Genomic DNA, 13794 nt, shown 5'->3' with positions numbered 1-13794 from the left:
CCCCCCCCCCCAGTTTTTAGTTTTTTTAATATTTTATTAATTTATTTGACAGAGAGAGAGATCACAAGCAGAGAAAGAGACAGGCAGAGAGCGGGGAGGAAGCAGGCTCCCTGCTGAGCAGAGAGACTGATGGGGGGCTTGATCCCAGGACTCTGGGGTCATGACCTGAGCCGAAGGTAGATGCTTAACCCACTGAGCCATCCAGGCGCTCAAGCTGGTAAGCTTTGAGGTTAGTTGTGACTCAGTGATAGATGATTAAACACTGCCCTTAGGCTGCGGAACGTTTTTCCAAGACATACCTTCCTGAGCACCTACTGTGTACCAGACTCGGTGACAGGGAGCGGGGAGACGGAGATGAACACAGAATAGCTTCCATCAAACAGCGCAAGGTTCCGGGACAGAATAGACGGTGTCGTGGTCTGGACAGCAAGAAGAGGCACGTGGCAAAGGTGGCATCGCCTTTCTTTCTTACATTAAATGAATACTTAATAAGCTTCTGTTGAGTGCAAGGTTCTGTACCAGGGACAGCAGTGAACACAAGAAACGAGACTCATAGAGCTAGTGGCATTCAAGATAGACAATTCTGGGGAATCCTGGGTGGCTAAGTCAGTTGAGCATCTGGCTCCGCTCAGGTCCTGATGCCAGGGTTCTGGGATCGAGCCCTGCATTGGTCTCCCTGCAGTGGGGAGCCCGGTTCTCCCTCTGCCTCTGCCATTCCCCCCCCCCCCGGCTTGTGCTTGCTCTCTGTCAAATAAATAAAATCTAAAAAAAAAAAAAAAAATAGATACTTCTAAAAGAAAAAAAAAAAAAGATAGACACTTCTGTTCCCATTTTTGTCTTTGTCCTGGGGGTGATACCTGCTCTTCTTACCCCAGGGTGTAGGTGGTCCACATGAGGGAGGTAGCAGAAGGAATAACATTGCTTCCATAATAAGTGCTTTTATGTAAGGCAACCATTTAATATTTGTATCTAAGTAATTTATTTTTTTAAAGGTTTATTATCTGAGAGAGAGCATGGGAGCAGGGGGAGGAGCAGAGGGAGATGGAGACAAGCAGACTCCCCACTGAGCAGGGAGCCCAATTCGGGGCCGGATCCCAGGACCCCGAGATCATGACCTGAGCTGAAATCAAGAGTTGGACATCCAGATGCCCCTATATCCAAGTAATTTAAGCAAAGACTTAATTTCAGCAAAGAGGTAGTTAATTGAGATGTTTACAGCAATGCATCTGCATACCTTTCTGTGGGGTGGAGAGCAGTTGTTTGGGGCAGTGGATATCAGTGACTTGTTCCCCCCCCCCCCCCGGCCCCCAAGCACCTGTTTCTGAGCGGCTTGAGAAGGCAGGAGGAAGCAGGAGTTAGGCGCAGCTTCACGTCTCCTAACAGCTGCTGGTTTGCAGCAGGACAGCTCTTTTGAGGGCATCTACCAAAGTCTTCTGGAGAGTGGTTCCATCGCAGGTGTTCCGGGTTGCGTTCTCTGGGACACTCACTCTGAGATGGAGACGAGCTGCTGGAAGTTTGTTAGGGAGTGTTCTCAGGATCGGCACCTGGGGAAGAGAAAGGAAGGAAGCAGGACTGGGCAGGAAGTGGTGGGATTAACCAGCTCCGTGGGGAGCTCAGAAGCTGGCCTGGTTTTTCCGAATTTTCAGGTTGCACTGAGGGGCCAAGGCCTTTATACTCCTGAGTCAACTGCTCGCTTGCTCATTGGCTTGCAAGGAAGTGGGGTTCCCTGGGGCACAATAGCTTTTTTCAGCCCCTGTAATCCCTGAAGAGGGATGACAGCTGAGGGCATCTGCTGGCAACACTGTCAGCCTCCGACAAACTGTCCTTTATCCCTAAACAGGATCTGGGGGGTGGGTTGCATCCCAGCGGCTCCCACGGAGAATGAACAGGATCTGTCCTCGAGATAACAGAACATCTGATGTCACCGAGCTCGGCCTTCGTTCCTCTCCGGGTGCCAGTTCTTCCCAGCATGGTAGGTAACGGGCTCCGTCTCCTAGACAGCTCTCCCATTTGGGCCGTTTCAGAATAGAGAGGATCGCGATGATACTGGAGGTGATGAGGATGATGAGGGGGAGCGTGGGGAGATCTGATTTAGCCATCCATTTGAAATGGCCAGCCTTCTCCGAATGCACATAAGCGATGCTCCGTTATATTTGCTGATCAGGAGACTAAGTAGAAGAACACAGTTTGAGCCAATATGTTCCGTACCTGGCAGACCAGGTTTCAGACTGAGGTACCCGCACTGGCAGTGTGGGGCTCATTGCTGTGTCCGATCCTGGCCCTTGGGGTTATGCTGTCAGTCAGGTAAGTGGGGTAAGGAGCCAGCCTTCCCTTGGCTCGTGGAATACACCATGATCCTCGATGTCTCAGGGACTGATGCAGGAGAAACCAGGAGCTAATTTAGTTCAAAAATTTTTCTTCATGAGAGTCATGGAAGGTATTTATCTCTGATCTCCACAAACCATAACTACAGAGCAGTGTCATTCTCCTAAAGATTTTTTTCCATTTATTTGAGAGAGAGGGCGAATGAGTGGCAGCAGGAGGGGAGGGGAGGAGCAGAGGGGGAGGGACAAGCAGACTCTGTATTGAGTGCAGAGCCCAATGCAGGCTAGATCCCATGACCCTGAGATTGTGACCAAGAGTCGGATGCTCAGCCGACTCTGCCACCCAGATGCCCCAGGGCAGTGTCATTTTATACTTGGTAAAATACGCACTTAGTCCCTTGGCCATGTACTGGGGCTAGCATTTGTCTGAATTCATACACCATACTTTTCTCTCATCAAACACAAAACAAAGATAGAAAGGCTTTTCAAACTAGTCACCATAAAGAATCCGTTAAAATAGGCATCTCTTCATGACAGAAACTAACATGTATAAAAGTAAAAAGATTAATATAGTGAATCCCCCATGTACCTAGCACCCAGCTTCAATAGTTAACGGTAGTTTGCAAATCTTATTTTACCTATTCGCATATTTTTTTTTCTGGAGTGTTTTAAAGTAAATCCTAAACATCATGTTATTTCACTGGCGTGTAAATATTTCAGTATGCCTCTCTCCCTGACAAAGATGTTTGTATTTTTAGATAACCAACATGGCATCATCCTTAACTTAAAATTTTGCAATAATTCCTTGACATCATGTAATATTCAAACATTTTTGTCTTAAAAATGTTTATTTTTAAGGGGCTGGTTTATTCAAGTTGGCATCCAGGTAAGATCCATGCATTACATTTGATTTTTAGGTCTCTTAAATCCCTTTTATTCTATTCTGCTACATGCTTTTTTTTTTTTTTTAAAATAATGCCATTGATTTGGCTTGTTTGAAAATGAGTTCTTGGTCCTGTAGAATGCTGCACAGTCTGGACGTGGCTGGCTGCTTCCTCAGGGTGTCATTTAACTAGTGCCTCCTCCTGCTGTTTCTTATGTAAAATAATATTTACATCTTGAGTTATGATTAGATTCATGTTCAATTATTTTAAGCAAGAATGCTTCCTAGGCGGTGCGATGTCCTACCTATTGCGTCTCGTCATGTGGGATATTATGTCTGACAATCCCATGTTTCCCAAAGCTTGTTTTGTCCTAGATCAGCAGATTCAGCGGCTCTGACCAATCCCTTCATTAGAAAGCTTTCATTTTGATGATGCCCTTTCTTTCCTGGGCATGACATCCCTTCCTGCCTACAAAGGCTCCCCTGATATTCGCAGTATCCGCCTGTGAATATAGCCTCGATCCATTTCAAAGGGGCAAAAATGGTAAATCATTCAACCCCATTATCCTCTCTGCTGTTATTGGCTGGAATTCTTCTGTCAAAACCAAACAAAAAGCAAAGAACTTCCCTCATCACTTATTGGTTAGGAACCCATTTCAGTGCTCTGGTTAAGTGTGTGATATTTATTGTTTGACTTATGTTTACCAAGGTATCTCTAAAGAAAAACATGGTTTAAACATCCATAACAGCAGAATCTGGAGGACAGCCTGGCTGCTGGACTGTGTGCTTGATGCCATTCTGTCCCTCCATGTTCTTTCCAAGGTCAGGTTCTCTCTAGGTGCTTTTAGTCCCATCTCAATGGCAGATCAGCTGGGACCTTGCCCTAGCAGTCCTCTTCTTTTGCCTTGGTCTTTAAACTCTGTCTCCATTGTTTTTATGCCCTACCTGAAATATATACAGTAGTTTCCCTTATTTTGGAGAAAAAAAAAAATCCTTCTCTTATGCTGTAATGCCTAACGTGTGCTCCTCCTGGACTGGCCCCACCCATCTTTCCAGCTTGGTTTCTGTTCATCTCTTCTTATATCTCATGGCTTGACCAGATCAAATCCTCCCACTTCCCATAGATGGCCTGTGCCTTCCTCCCATCACTTCTTTGTTCACACTGTTTCATCTGCCAGAAACATTCTTCCCAGCATTTGTCAAACCTTCCTATCCCCCAAAGACTTGGTTCAAATGCCATGTCTTCATGAAACTCCTTATTACCTCACCAGAAGAAAAAGATCAAGATCCAACTGCCCAAAGAAACGTATACCTCTGTGGGATATAAACTACTAAATTTTAGTTGTTTGTTGTTGTTATTGTTGCTGTTTTTTAAGTAGGCTCCACTGCATGGAGCCCAGTGCACGACTTGGACTCACAACCCTGAGGTCAAGACGTGAGCTGAGATTAAGAGTCAGATGCTTAACTGAGTGAGCCACGCAGGCGCCCCTCTATTAAACTTTTGAAGAGATCCACTAAATGAAAAAGGATGCAGAGAGACAACAGACATACACAAAGTTTAGTGAAATGGAAAATCAAGAATAAGGAATAGAGAGATGCAAGCTCACTAACTCTTTGGGTTACCAGAGTTGCTGTGACTGAGCCATGGAGCTGAGCTTCCCAAAACCTTGAGAAAATGAGAGAAATGCCCAAGTTACGTGATTTTCACTGTTGGAAGAAGTCCCTTCGGTTCTGTAGTGTTGTAGGAAAGTTTTCTGGGCCCCAACTTCTGAAAAAAACCTTTCCGGGTGGGGCTGTAAATCGGTGGTATAGTGAACAACATTTTACAGCAAGTGCAGAAATAAATTTCGTGTGGCCAATGCCTATAGCAACATCAGATAAAAGGTAAGGCAAGCAAAGATAATCTCATGATGAGCTAATCAAATTTACTTCAAGTATCAAGGCTTCTGGTGTTCTAATCTGATCAAAGGAAGTGCAAAATACTTCCAAGAAATAAATGGAATGCGCAACCTGCATAGGCAATCATCTCTGTTTATCGCCTTTCCAATCCAGTGATAAGAGCTGGGCAAAGGATAGTTCAAATCGAACCCATTGGTGAGAATCTACAATGCTTGATCCCATATTGCTCATGAAGGCAGATGCATATGATTTGAAAACCAAGTAAGCAGATGGTAGGGTTGATAACCTTCAGTGGAAATTGAGAAGTTAATCTGGGTTCTCACTCAGAGGGAAGGTCATTGTGCCTGCAGTTAACTGTAGAGAAGGCTAGGAGTTCCCTAAAAAGACTGTTTTTGATTGGCTCCAGAAATTGAACACAAGGGCCTCTAGAAAACATTTGAGAGCCTAGACATTTTTCAGCATGGTTTTTTTAAATTATCCTACAGTAATACTATGACTCAGTAGCTTTCTGACAGAACTACTTCTCTATGATGTGGCTCCTGTCTGCCTCCATGGGAACACCACCATGTAGCTCGATAAGGAAGCTTTCTTCAAGGAATTATTTCATGTCATCCAAATATTCAGCACTGGATTTTGGAGAGTGTCTGATGAACATACTTGCTTGCTCTACCTTATTTAAGGGGCTTGTTATTTTGGAAGATTTCAAACATACATAAAAGTAGAGCTTCAACAATTAACTACATTTTAATTTGCTTGTTTTTAATTATAACAGTAACACACATGATAGAAAAAAAAAATCAAAGAGTACTGAAAGACATTATATAAAGTCCCGTCTGACCTCTATCCAAGCCTAACCACTGTTAACAATTTCTTGAGTATCCTTCCTGAAATGTTCTATGTATATAGGTATACACATTTGTCCTTTGTAAAATGTAAAATACTGCTTTTCTTGTATGTGTTTTTCTCTTATATGTACAGTTTTTCACCTTGCTGCTTTTTTTTTTTTTAGGATTTTATTTATTTATTTGACAGACAGAGATCACAAGTAGGCAGAGAGGCAGGCAGAGAGAGAGGGGGAAGCAGGCTCCCCACCGAGCAGAGAGCCCGATGCGGGGCTCGATCCCAGGACCCTGGGATCATGACCTGAGACGAAGGCAGAGGCTTTAATCTACTGAGCCACCCAGGCACCCCCACCTTGCTGCTTTTTTAAAGCCCAGTAATATACATTGGAGAGATTGCCACACTTCCAAGTATAAATCCACTTCATTCTTCAATCACAGGAATCACTCTTATGTACTCCTAACCATATGCCTACAGTTATTGATCTTTCTTTTTAATTTTTTTTAAAGATTTTATTTATTTATTTGACAGAGAGAGAAAGAGAGCACAAGTAAGGGGAGCAGCAGAGGGAGAGGGAGAAGCAGCCTCCCCATTGAGTAGAAGCCCAATGCGGGGTTCAATCCCAGGACCCTGAGATCACGAACTGAGCCAAAAGCAGACGCTTAACCCGCTGAGCCACCCAGGCGCCCCAGTTGTTCATCTTTCTTTACATATCCTAGTCATGATCCTTGCACCATCTCTACATATTATTATCCCATTTTACAGATGGGGAAATTGAGGGATGGAACACAGAACCTTGTGTTCTTCACTACCTTACTAGCCTGCCTCTGTGTAGCACAACGTTGTACCACTGCATGCTAGCTCATCTCAGGGATCGACCATGCTGTCTTTCTGGGGCTGCATGTTTAGTTTGTGCCCAACTTTGCTTGCTTTATAAGAAGTGCTCTGTGACTTCTGATTAAACATGGAAATCTGAACACTCTCCCTCCTGAAGCCCCACCAGTATGACAGTAAAGATGTATGTGTTCATAAACACACACACACACACACACACACACACACACACACACACGTGGGAAAAACCAACAAGGATAAAGATAACAAGGAAAGAATATGAGGGACTCCTGGGTGGCTCAGTGGGTTAAGCCTTTGCCATCGGCTCAGGTCATGACCGCAGCGTCCTGGGATTGAGTCCCGATTGGGCTTCTTGCTCAGCGGGGAGCCTGCTTCTCCCTGTACCTGCTGCTCCCCCTGCTTGTGCTCTCTTCCTCTCTGACAAATAATAAATAAAATCTTAAAAAAAAAAGGGAAGAAGATGAAAGTACCGACATTTTAGAAGCTGAAAAGTAGATGGATGACCAGAGCAAGTTGAAACCTTTGTGGTAATGGGCAAAGCCAAAAGGCGGGTCTGTTGGTGTTTCAGGATCTCAGGAAGCTCAGGGACCTAGAGCCTTGGAAAGAAGGAAGGTGTGACTGAAAACAAGAGAACTGGTACAAATGTATGAGATGAATAAAACTTTGAAACAGTCATGAAGCAGAATAGGGAAGGATTTCCTAAAGAAGACACAACAGGCACTAACCATAAGGACAAGACTAATAAATTCAACCGCTGAAAGAACTTCTCTTCATCCAAAGACACCAGAAAGAGAACACAAGTGAAAACCACAGAGTGGGGAAAATGTTTGAAATATGGGTAACTAACAAAGTATTCAAAATCCGTAAAGAATTTCCAGCAATAAGAAAATAAGAGAAAGTACAAATTTTAAAAATAAGCAAAACATGCCAACAGGCTCTTTGCAAAAGGGAAAGTCTGAATAGTTGATAAACGTGAGGGAAGCTATACCCAATGGCATTTTTCATCAAGAAAATGCAAAGTAAAGCCATAATGATATATTCTTACATACCTGGCAGGTGGGCAAAATTTGAGCAATTCTAATGATATCAATTATCCACAAGGAAGATACAGACTCTTCTGACACTGCTGGTGGGAATGAATCAGGGACGGGTTCTTGGAGAACAGTTTGGCATTACATGACTAAGTGTAAGTTGTGCATCCCCTGTGACCTAGACCTTCTGCCACCAGCTCTATGACCTCCATTCTGACACCAGTTCTGACCTGTGGGGGGTTTCCCCCCACACCAAGCAGATCTCCCACACCAGATCCCACAGGTTCAAGGCTCAATCCCACAAGACTGCCTGCCTCTGTTCTGATACCAACCCCAAGTCCCAGTTGTCACCTGTTCTTCTGACCAAAGGGCTATACATCTGAGGTTTCCATGACCCCCTCCTTGGTGTCATTAATTTGCTAGAGGAGCTCACAGAGGAGCTCACGGAACTCAGGAAAACATTTTACTCACTAGATTACCAGTTTATTACGAAAGGATATAACTCAGGAACAGCCAGATGGAAGAAATTCACACAGTAAGGGACGGGGAAGAAGAGCGGAGCTTCCATGCCCTCTGTAGGAAGCTCTCAGAACCCTCTCCTTTTGGGTTTTTATGGAGGCCTCATTACATAGGCATGATTGATGAAATTATTGGTCATTGGTGATTGAATCAACCTCCCAGAGGTGGGAAGGAGGGAAGCGTGGACTTGAAAGTTCCAACCCATTGGCACTTCTTGGATTCCCTTGGCAACAAGCCCCTATCCTTAGGTGACCTAGGGGCTTCCTAAGGCATCTCATTAACATCACAAAAGACACCTTTATTGCTCTCACCACTTAGGAAATCCCAAGGGTTTTATGAGCTCTGTGCCCACAAAAGGATGAAGACTAAACCTATTTTTCTTATTATAAATCACAATATCACAACACCTTAGAGAGATGTGTACAGACATGCACCAGGGTACCTCACCAAACGGGCTCAGAGCGCCATTTCACTAACCGGTCTCAAAGTAGAAACAACTCAGTTGTCCATGAACAATACAATAGATAAATCACTCTGGCACAGACATTTGGTTCTGTGGGATCTTGTACAACAGTGAAAATAAAAATAAATGTCATACAGTAAGACAGATGAACTGCAAAAGTTGAATGAGAAAAGCAAGACACAAAAAAATGCAATAGGATGTCATTTATAAAATCTTTAAGAACATCTGAGAGCTGGAAAATGTTAATTGTAATAATTTTATCTATCTAGTCAAGCTATCTATCTACACAATCCTTGTGTAGCCCAAGCTGCAAGCTGCCTCCCACAGACCTTTCCCAGGGTCTGTGGGGCTCCCAGCCTCAGGAGATAGGGCCCTCTGCTTCAAGGGGGGCTCTTGCTAGCCTGGCTGCCTCCCTAGCAGGTCTGCCCCTCAGGACCTTTCTTACCTCTTTGCTGCCTGCCCCAGCCAGGTGCCCAGTTGGCTTCCTTTGCTGAACCTCCCACCCCAGAGGTGAGCGAGCACAGCAGCTCTGACAGCAGGCCTGTGGCGACGTGGCTCTGTGCTCAGGAGGGTGGCCCCTGGCTCAGACTTGGGGTTCTCATCACCTAAAGGCTTTGTAATCTTCAGCAAGTTACTTAACCCTCCTGTGCTTCCCTGTCTCACCCCCGAAATGAGATATTAATAGAACCCACTTCATCATGGTCATGATGAGACAAAAATGAGGTAAACCGGTGAGTGTGCCAGGCACAGCCCAAGCTCCTAGGAAATATTCAAGATGATCGTTACCTGCCGAAGTGCAAGTGACATCGATGACGTAAATCCCCGATGTTGGAGGTTTCTTGCGGCGCAGCTTTCTCCATAGCCTCTGTGTCTTGTCCGTCATGGCCACCCCCTCCCCCAGCTGGTGCTTTCCTTTGCCCCTAACCTTGGACTCCATCCTGTACTTTGTCAAGCAGCACAGCTGCCCCCGAGGCCTTCACTCAGCCCCCGGCCTGCCTCCACAGCCAAGGGCACCCACGTGTGCCCTGAGCACCAGGCCACCCGCTCCAGGTGACGACAGACCGCAGGGGCTGCGACTCTTCGGCCTCCCCGCCCCCCCCCCCCCCCCCCCCCCCCCCCCCGAGCAGGAGAGGATTCCTTTTTGCACAGAAATGAACGATGCCGGTGCCCTTCAAACAGAGAAGCCGCTGCCGCCGGGCACCTCGGGTTTCAAATAGCAAATGTTCCTTCACGCTTCTAAATAAATGCAGCCGTCTTTCCTGTTTGATCTGCGTCGCTGTCTTCCCCGCTGGAGGGACGGTAGTGAGACCCGGCTCCTCCTGCCACATGTCTGGGCTCTCATCCCGACCAGTCGCCGGGTGGATGGGTGGTTGGAGTCCAAAGCTGGTCAGGTTTGACCAACTAATCCCTCTAATCCTCCCACTGACCCTGAAGGCACGCTGTGACCTCTGCTCAGGGGGGACGTTAAAACTGGGGGAAGGGCAGAGAGTTCTGATGACAGGCCCCTGGGGGCTCTGATCCGGCCCTCTTGATAGCTACGGAGAATAAAAGTCCAAACCTGGAGGCTTGTCTGCATGTTGTTTTCAGGGGTTGCCCATGCCCAGAAGGTAGAAAAGAAAGGGACCTAAAAGCCTTGGAGCTTAGAAAACTCATTTTACAAAAACCAGGCCTCTTGCAGCAGATAATCGTGACGTCATGGGAAAGTTGACCCATCAGAATATTTGCTTGGAAAGTCAGTTATGCCTCATCTCTACGAACAACTGTGGGGCAGCATCGACATGGCAAGTAGAACGTGTCCTGTTACCGGTTTTTTTGTCCAAATCAAACATAGCTCTGAGTCTCCACTTGACAAGAGGAGCAAGAAATTCTCTATCAGGTTGTGCTTCCCACGGGTGCTGTGAGTCTGTCCAGAAGATTCGGGGGAAGTCCGTCCCGAATGGTGCTGTGGATCCTCCCACGCGAACTGTGTCCGTTCCTGAGCCGGTGGGAAGGCGGACGGCCGTGTTCTTCCTGAGTGAGCCTCAGACACAGAGATCTTCAGCTTTGTGGCTTTGGGCCTGGCTGTCTGCTTATCCCATCAGAAGTTCTGCTGCAAAGGGAGTGGGGGAAGGGGAATGCCACTCCTCAGGCCTGTCTCAGGGGCCACACCACTCCTCACTTTCTCAGCCCCCTTGGCCTCTTGGGAGGCTAAGCCGTGGGTCTCCGACTACAGAAGAGGCCGAGGTAACCGATGTGAGCAGATGAGGGAGTGATGTGAGCGAGGGGAAGGGGACGCAGTCTAGGGACCACGGAGCAGCCTCTGGAAGCAGGAAAAGGCAAGGAAACGTTCTCCTGAAGGCTCCAGAAGGAACCCAGCCCAGTCAACAGCTTGATTTTTGCCCAGCGAGACCCATTTCAGACTTCTGACCTCCAGAACTATGAAATAAATTTGTGTCATTTTACATATTTATTTATTTATTTTTAATTTGCGCATAGTTGGCACATTTCCATTAGTGTCAGGGGTACAACATAGTGATTCAGCTTCTCTATGTGTTTTGCCATGTGCACCACATGTGTAGCCCACCTCTGACCATATGATACTATTACAGCGCCCCTGACTCTATTCCTTACGCTGTGCCTTTTATTCCTGTGACTTACTCATTCCCCAACTGGAAGCCTGTGTCTCCCACTCCCCTTCACGCATTTTGCCCAACCCCCCTCCTTCCCTCTGGCAACCATCAGCTTGTTCTTTGTATTTTTGGTATGATTCTGCTTTTTGTTTGTTTGCTCCTTTGGTTTTTTTCTTAGATTCCACTTATGAGTGAAATCATATGGCATTTGTTTTTATCAGTCTGACTTACTTCACTTAGCATAATATCCTGTGGTCCATCCATGTTGGCACAAATGGCAAGATCTCATTCTTTGTTATGGCTGTGTGATATTCCATTATGTGTGAGGTGTGTGTGTACATTTATAAACATCTTATCTACTCACCTATCAATGGACACTTGGGTTGTTTCCATATCTTGGCTACTGTAAATAAGGCTGCGATAAACATAGGGTGCTTATATCTTTTCAAATATGCATTTTTGTTTTCTTTGGGTAAATCTGTGTGATTTTAAGCCTCCAAGTTTGTGGTCATTTGTTATAGTGGCAACAAGAAACAAACGCAGCTCCTTTCCTCAATGGACAATTGAGCTCTTTGGCCCAGAATTTTGAAAGTAAAATTTTAACGGGATGGGAGAAACCCAGCTCTCCACGATGCTAAGACTGGGCTGGTGGCCTCCATAGAAGGGGGAAGGGAAAATATCTGCATTTCCTTCACATGAGCTCACAGCAGGACGTAAGACACAGTTGATTTCTCAGTCACATGATCCTGTCCCTCAGGAACATCTGAAGTCTTAGTCTGGGGGGTTCTCCTCCAGCAAACCTGGGACCGGCAGCCTGCAGCATAAAGCTTGGGGCCATGCAGGTCTGTGACCAGTGCTTGGATAACTCATCCTTGGCTGGGTGGGCCTCGGTCACCTGGACAAACACAAAGCCTGCTGACCGATTCTTCCCGAAGAGGAAGATGTTGATGATCTCCTTAGAAGGGTCCCCTGAGGAGAGGCAGGGCTCATTGGAAACTCAGCAGGACAGTAAGTCTAGGCAGAGGGGAACTGAATGTGGGCACAGCAGGGAGGAGGGGTGTTGCTTTGGCTGGTGTGTGGACAGGACAGGGCTCCCTTTCATACTCTCAAGCTGTAAAAATAGGACATTAACAGGCAAGAATTCCACTTAGTTGAATTAGTTGAAATCCACTTAGGCTACATCCTAGATATTGATCATGCTTTGTTTTGCTTTTCTAAGATAATATTATATATCTCTAATGGGAAGGAAAATCTATCCTTTTCACTTTTCTCATAAAAACTTAATTTTTAAAAAAGGTTTTATTTATTAATTTGACAGTGAGAGAGCACAAGTAGAGAGCACAGCAGACGGAGAGGGAGAAGCAGGCTCCCCACTGAGCAGGGAGCCCGACATGGGGCTCCATCCCAGGACCCTGGGATCATGACCTGAGCCGAAGGCAGATGCTTAACCCACTGAGCCACCCAGACACCCCTCTCATAAAAACTTAACAAGGTCATTTGGTTAAGGCAGGTGTATCCATTTCTCGTTGCTGCTGTAACACATGACCACAAACTTTGTGGCTTAAAACAACACAAATGTATTATCTGACAGTTCCTTCTGGAGACTTGGGGAGAATCTGTTCCTTTTTCCTCTTTCCATTTCTACCCGCATTCCTTGGCTCATGGACCTTCCTCCATCTTCAGAGGCTGTGAGGGCATCACTCCTACCTCTGCTTTCATCTCCCCTGCCTCTGAGTCTTTGGCTTCCCTCTTTCACTTCTAAGCACCTTTGGAGTTGCACTGAGCCCACCCGGATAATCCGAGATGATTTCCCCATCTCCAGATCCTTGAGTTAATCACACTTGCATGGTCATTTTTGCCATGAGAGATAACATCTTCATAGATTGCAGGGGTTATGACCTGGTCATCTTTGGGGCCATTATTCTGCCTACCATAGCAAGCTAATTTATAAGATTTTTAAAACTTTGCTATAAAACACCTGTTCATGGAATCTTTTTAAGGGAGGTTAGGTTTTTCATAGGTGCCTGACGTATAGTAATGACTATTTGCTTCTTTCTCTCACAGCTGTCTCTGTCCATTGGTTCACTCCTGAGTCCTTCCTTTTTAGTAGACAGTCATTAGGAGATGATCCTATGGTGAAATTCCTCACACTCCTCACGAAGGACCTCCAAGGACCTATGGATAAACACATCCTTGACTGGCCTCCACCCTCCCTGCCCCGGGGTCTGAGGGTCAGCTGCTCAGTCCATTACCAGAGAGAAACCACCCTTGTTCCTAGCCAATCAGAAACACACATGCTTCCAGAAGATGGGGCCAGACATTGCCTTATTTTTCCCTTAGGGTCCTCTATACTGAGCTTTCCTCCATGTAC

This window comes from Lontra canadensis, unplaced genomic scaffold (assembly GCF_010015895.1).
Source record: "Lontra canadensis isolate GAN:19392208 unplaced genomic scaffold, GSC_riverotter_1.0 scaffold44, whole genome shotgun sequence".
NCBI lineage: Eukaryota > Metazoa > Chordata > Mammalia > Carnivora > Mustelidae > Lontra > Lontra canadensis.
Note: the sequence above shows the minus strand (reverse complement) of the source record.